Source organism: Chrysoperla carnea, unplaced genomic scaffold (genome assembly GCF_905475395.1).
Source record: "Chrysoperla carnea unplaced genomic scaffold, inChrCarn1.1, whole genome shotgun sequence".
In the NCBI taxonomy this organism is placed as follows: Eukaryota; Metazoa; Arthropoda; class Insecta; order Neuroptera; family Chrysopidae; genus Chrysoperla; species Chrysoperla carnea.
The window spans coordinates 165,859-171,992 of NW_025408262.1; positions in this window are offsets into that span (position 1 = coordinate 165,859).

The following is a 6,134-nucleotide window of genomic DNA, read 5'->3' on the forward strand; positions in this document are numbered from 1 at the left end:
CCAAACGAAAAAATATATCTCAGTTTTCACTTAACTTCAAACCCTTTAGGGCTCTTAGATTCTATAAGTAAATATTATATTTTATATAATCCAAACATTCTCAATATCTATGTTTATATACCTAAATCATATAGATATTTGCCCGTTTTGTAGGCAGGTCTTACAAATATATTGATTTGGTACAATCACCCATGTAGAGTACTTCATTAGTACACAGATAGAAAACACTGATTTAATAAAATATAATCTAATATAGATAAAAATCTATTCAAATTTTCAGTTCGCTTTACAGTTTAGAATTCTAAAATCCTATGGGTAAGTCTCGGATTTAAATTTTTGTTGCAAACTTAAAAAAGTTTTTAAACTTAAAGTATATATATGAATCCGTTAGCAATGAATATTCATAAAAATATTCTATGTATTGTAAATTATTTTATTACTTCAAAGTAACAGGATGATGATGTGCTTTTTAAATATGATGCATAAAATTATTACATCTTGTTAGTTAAACTAACCAATGTTCAAGAATAAAAAATTTTTTAATTCCTCTTTAAAAAATAAAATAACTATTAATGTTTTCACTCCCAGTGTTTGTATGCTACTAAATAAGTTCAAGGTGAACTATTACTTATATATTTAATTCAGTTATAAAATATTTGGAAAACAAGTGACTTGTTAAAGAGTATTCTAGAATTTTATTTTATATTTGCACATTTTGGAAACAAGTTGTATGATGCAAGAAGTCTTGACTTTTTCAAAAATTTCTCCACAATAATCGATTTTATCAACAAAAAAAAAAATGAAAATTCTATCTTCCTGTTTGATCTCAAATTATAGTATGGAAATACCATGATATTTATTAAATTTTGAAAAAAGTTTAAGAAGCACACAATTTTAAAAAGTTAAAATTATCTTATTATTGCATAATTTTGCCTAAGTTAATCAAAAAATTTTATCTTTTTGCTAGATTTCATATTATAGTATACATAATACCATCAAATTTGTTGACCTTACAACACTTATAATTTTTTAAATCTTTTTATTTATTTATTTGTTTTTTATTTACATACACACATAAATGAATCATCAACAAGAAAAAAAAATATTTATGCAAAAAATAAAAATAAATTTATCATTACAAATTAAGAGTTTGATTATACGTTTTAATACTATTCATCAATTTACATAATCTTATCAAACTAACCTTTCAATAATTAAACAACACAATCATATATTTCTAATACACTGTTTGAAATAAAATAATTGTTATCACTATCACTATTAATATTCACTTTGAAATAAAAATAACTATTATTGCTTTCACTACTGCTAATATACAACTAATCAAGGTAAAGGTGAATGTACTACTTATATACAGTTCAGAGTAATGAAGTATTTGGAAAAACTTGTCTTAACTTGTTAAATAATTTTATTTAACATCTTTTTATAAATAATAGATGCGATCATTATATTGTTGTATTGCTGTATATTTAAAGTAAAATAAAATAATTTTAATTCAGATAGCTGGTATAACAATATAAACTTCGAATTTTTCATAATTTCTTGAAAATAACTGATTTTAATTGAAAAATAGATAAAAAAATAATGTGAAGTTTGAATAAAGCAAACATTTTTATTCTTTCTAAGAGCTAATTAAGGTCTAAATAGAGAAAATGATGATGTCTTACGGAATGTAATTTGTCATAAATGCATTTTATTTTTTTCATATTGAATTTTTTCACCTAGGAAAAGTAATAAATTTTATAATTATTTCTATAATAAACTACAATTTCGATCGTTAAACGTATAGATGAAGCTAATTGAGATGATTATACCAATTGTTGATTATCCTAAAAATTTTCTTATTATTTCGAAGAAAAGGTTGAAAAACCAAAATTTCATTAAAATATGTAGATAAATTTTGTGTTTTGAGTATTTAATTGTCTCTAAATAGGTAAAATTGATATTCTACCATAAGTTCAGTTCGTATTATATTTCAAATGACAAAAATTATGGAAAAACCCAGATTTTTCCCAGAACTATCCACAACTTTTGTGTTTCAATAGTAATTTAGCTTGTAAATGAACAAATAATTTAGATAATTAACAACTTTACGAATGCTAATTGGTGATTGTAATAATTTTTCTAGTTTTGTGATAAATTCAAATAATAATACGACAAAAAAAGTTTCAAAAACAAAAAATTAATATAAAAAGGAGTAGCTATTGTGTTTCAGTGGTACATTATGTTGTAAATCCCGATTATTTGTTTCTCATTATTTTTTGTGAGTGACAAAAAGGTGGAAGAAACATAAAATTTGCATGAAAAATGGTTTTCTTTTATATATTTTATGAAAAATGTCTAAGAAGCTATTAATTATACCTACATTTAAGTTTTTTTTTTTTGTTAATTGATCTATAATTTCACCCCCACCGACTCTAAATACAGGTCTTAACGATATGATTTACAGAATTAAGAATGAGGATAAATGTACGATAAATCACAACACTAGATACATTTCCATAGTAATTTCGAAGAAATTAGAGTTGTACACGCAATTTTTATCAAAAATTGATATAGTCGGAGCACTTTTTATCAAAAATTGATATAGTCGGAGCACTTTTTATCAAAAATTGATATAGTCGGAGCACTTTTTATCAAAAATTGATATAGTCGGAGCACTTTTTATCAAAAATTGATATAGTCGGAGCACTTTTTATCAAAAATTGTTATAGTCGGAGCACTTTATATCAATTTTTGATAAAAAGTGCTCCGACTATATCAATTTTTGATAAAAAGTGCTCCGACTATATCAATTTTTGATAAAAAGTGCTCCGACTATATCAATTTTTGATAAAAAGTGCTCCGACTATATCAATTTTTGATAAAAAGTGCTCCGACTATATCAATTTTTGATAAAAGTTGCGTGTACAACTCTAATTTCTTCGAAATTACTATGGAAATGTATCTAGTGTTGTGATTTATCGTACATTTATCCTCATTCTTAATTCTGTAAATCATATCGTTAAGACCTGTATCAAAAATTGATATAAAGTGCTCCGACTATAACAATTTTTGATAAAAAGTGCTCCGACTATATCAATTTTTGATAAAAAGTGCTCCGACTATATCAATTTTTGATAAAAAGTGCTCCGACTATATCAATTTTTGATAAAAAGTGCTCCGACTATATCAATTTTTGATAAAAAGTGCTCCGACTATATCAATTTTTGATAAAAATTGCGTGTACAACTCTAATTTCTTCGAAATTACTATGGAAATGTATCTAGTGTTGTGATTTATCGTACATTTATCCTCATTCTTAATTCTGTAAATCATATCGTTAAGACCTGTATTTAGAGTCGGTGGGGGTGAAATTATAGATCAATTAACAAAAAAAAAAAACTTAAATGTAGGTATAATTAATAGCTTCTTAGACATTTTTCATAAAATATATAAAAGAAAACCATTTTTCATGCAAATTTTATGTTTCTTCCACCTTTTTGTCACTCACAAAAAATAATGAGAAACAAATAATCGGGATTTACAACATAATGTACCACTGAAACACAATAGCTACTCCTTTTTATATTAATTTTTTGTTTTTGAAACTTTTTTTGTCGTATTATTATTTGAATTTATCACAAAACTAGAAAAATTATTACAATCACCAATTAGCATTCGTAAAGTTGTTAATTATCTAAATTATTTGTTCATTTACAAGCTAAATTACTATTGAAACACAAAAGTTGTGGATAGTTCTGGGAAAAATCTGGGTTTTTCCATAATTTTTGTCATTTGAAATATAATACGAACTGAACTTATGGTAGAATATCAATTTTACCTATTTAGAGACAATTAAATACTCAAAACACAAAATTTATCTACATATTTTAATGAAATTTTGGTTTTTCAACCTTTTCTTCGAAATAATAAGAAAATTTTTAGGATAATCAACAATTGGTATAATCATCTCAATTAGCTTCATCTATACGTTTAACGATCGAAATTGTAGTTTATTATAGAAATAATTATAAAATTTATTACTTTTCCTAGGTGAAAAAATTCAATATGAAAAAAATAAAATGCATTTATGACAAATTACATTCCGTAAGACATCATCATTTTCTCTATTTAGACCTTAATTAGCTCTTAGAAAGAATAAAAATGTTTGCTTTATTCAAACTTCACATTATTTTTTTATCTATTTTTCAATTAAAATCAGTTATTTTCAAGAAATTATGAAAAATTCGAAGTTTATATTGTTATACCAGCTATCTGAATTAAAATTATTTTATTTTACTTTAAATATACAGCAATACAACAATATAATGATCGCATCTATTATTTATAAAAAGATGTTAAATAAAATTATTTAACAAGTTAAGACAAGTTTTTCCAAATACTTCATTACTCTGAACTGTATATAAGTAGTACATTCACCTTTACCTTGATTAGTTGTATATTAGCAGTAGTGAAAGCAATAATAGTTATTTTTATTTCAAAGTGAATATTAATAGTGATAGTGATAACAATTATTTTATTTCAAACAGTGTATTAGAAATATATGATTGTGTTGTTTAATTATTGAAAGGTTAGTTTGATAAGATTATGTAAATTGATGAATAGTATTAAAACGTATAATCAAACTCTTAATTTGTAATGATAAATTTATTTTTATTTTTTGCATAAATATTTTTTTTTCTTGTTGATGATTCATTTATGTGTGTATGTAAATAAAAAACAAATAAATAAATAAAAAGATTTAAAAAATTATAAGTGTTGTAAGGTCAACAAATTTGATGGTATTATGTATACTATAATATGAAATCTAGCAAAAAGATAAAATTTTTTGATTAACTTAGGCAAAATTATGCAATAATAAGATAATTTTAACTTTTTAAAATTGTGTGCTTCTTAAACTTTTTTCAAAATTTAATAAATATCATGGTATTTCCATACTATAATTTGAGATCAAACAGGAAGATAGAATTTTCATTTTTTTTTTTGTTGATAAAATCGATTATTGTGGAGAAATTTTTGAAAAAGTCAAGACTTCTTGCATCATACAACTTGTTTCCAAAATGTGCAAATATAAAATAAAATTCTAGAATACTCTTTAACAAGTCACTTGTTTTCCAAATATTTTATAACTGAATTAAATATATAAGTAATAGTTCACCTTGAACTTATTTAGTAGCATACAAACACTGGGAGTGAAAACATTAATAGTTATTTTATTTTTTAAAGAGGAATTAAAAAATTTTTTATTCTTGAACATTGGTTAGTTTAACTAACAAGATGTAATAATTTTATGCATCATATTTAAAAAGCACATCATCATCCTGTTACTTTGAAGTAATAAAATAATTTACAATACATAGAATATTTTTATGAATATTCATTGCTAACGGATTCATATATATACTTTAAGTTTAAAAACTTTTTTAAGTTTGCAACAAAAATTTAAATCCGAGACTTACCCATAGGATTTTAGAATTCTAAACTGTAAAGCGAACTGAAAATTTGAATAGATTTTTATCTATATTAGATTATATTTTATTAAATCAGTGTTTTCTATCTGTGTACTAATGAAGTACTCTACATGGGTGATTGTACCAAATCAATATATTTGTAAGACCTGCCTACAAAACGGGCAAATATCTATATGATTTAGGTATATAAACATAGATATTGAGAATGTTTGGATTATATAAAATATAATATTTACTTATAGAATCTAAGAGCCCTAAAGGGTTTGAAGTTAAGTGAAAACTGAGATATATTTTTTCGTTTGGATTAGATTGTGTTTTATTAAAATCAGCATTTTCTATCTGTGTACCAATGAAGTATCTCTACATGGGTGATTGTACCAAATCAGAATATTTGTAAGACTCGCCTACAAAACGAGCAAATATCTATATGATTAGGTATATAAAACATAGATATTGAGAATGTTTGGTTTATATGAAAATTTAAACTGTTACAAAATTAGGTATTAGGTTGATTATTACCATACAATGGTGAACGTGTATATAATTTATTCCTATGTGATATTTTATTAGTAATGTTTATAAAATTCGATGATGTGCATTAATTAAATAGAATTATAATTATTTTTGTAAATCATATGC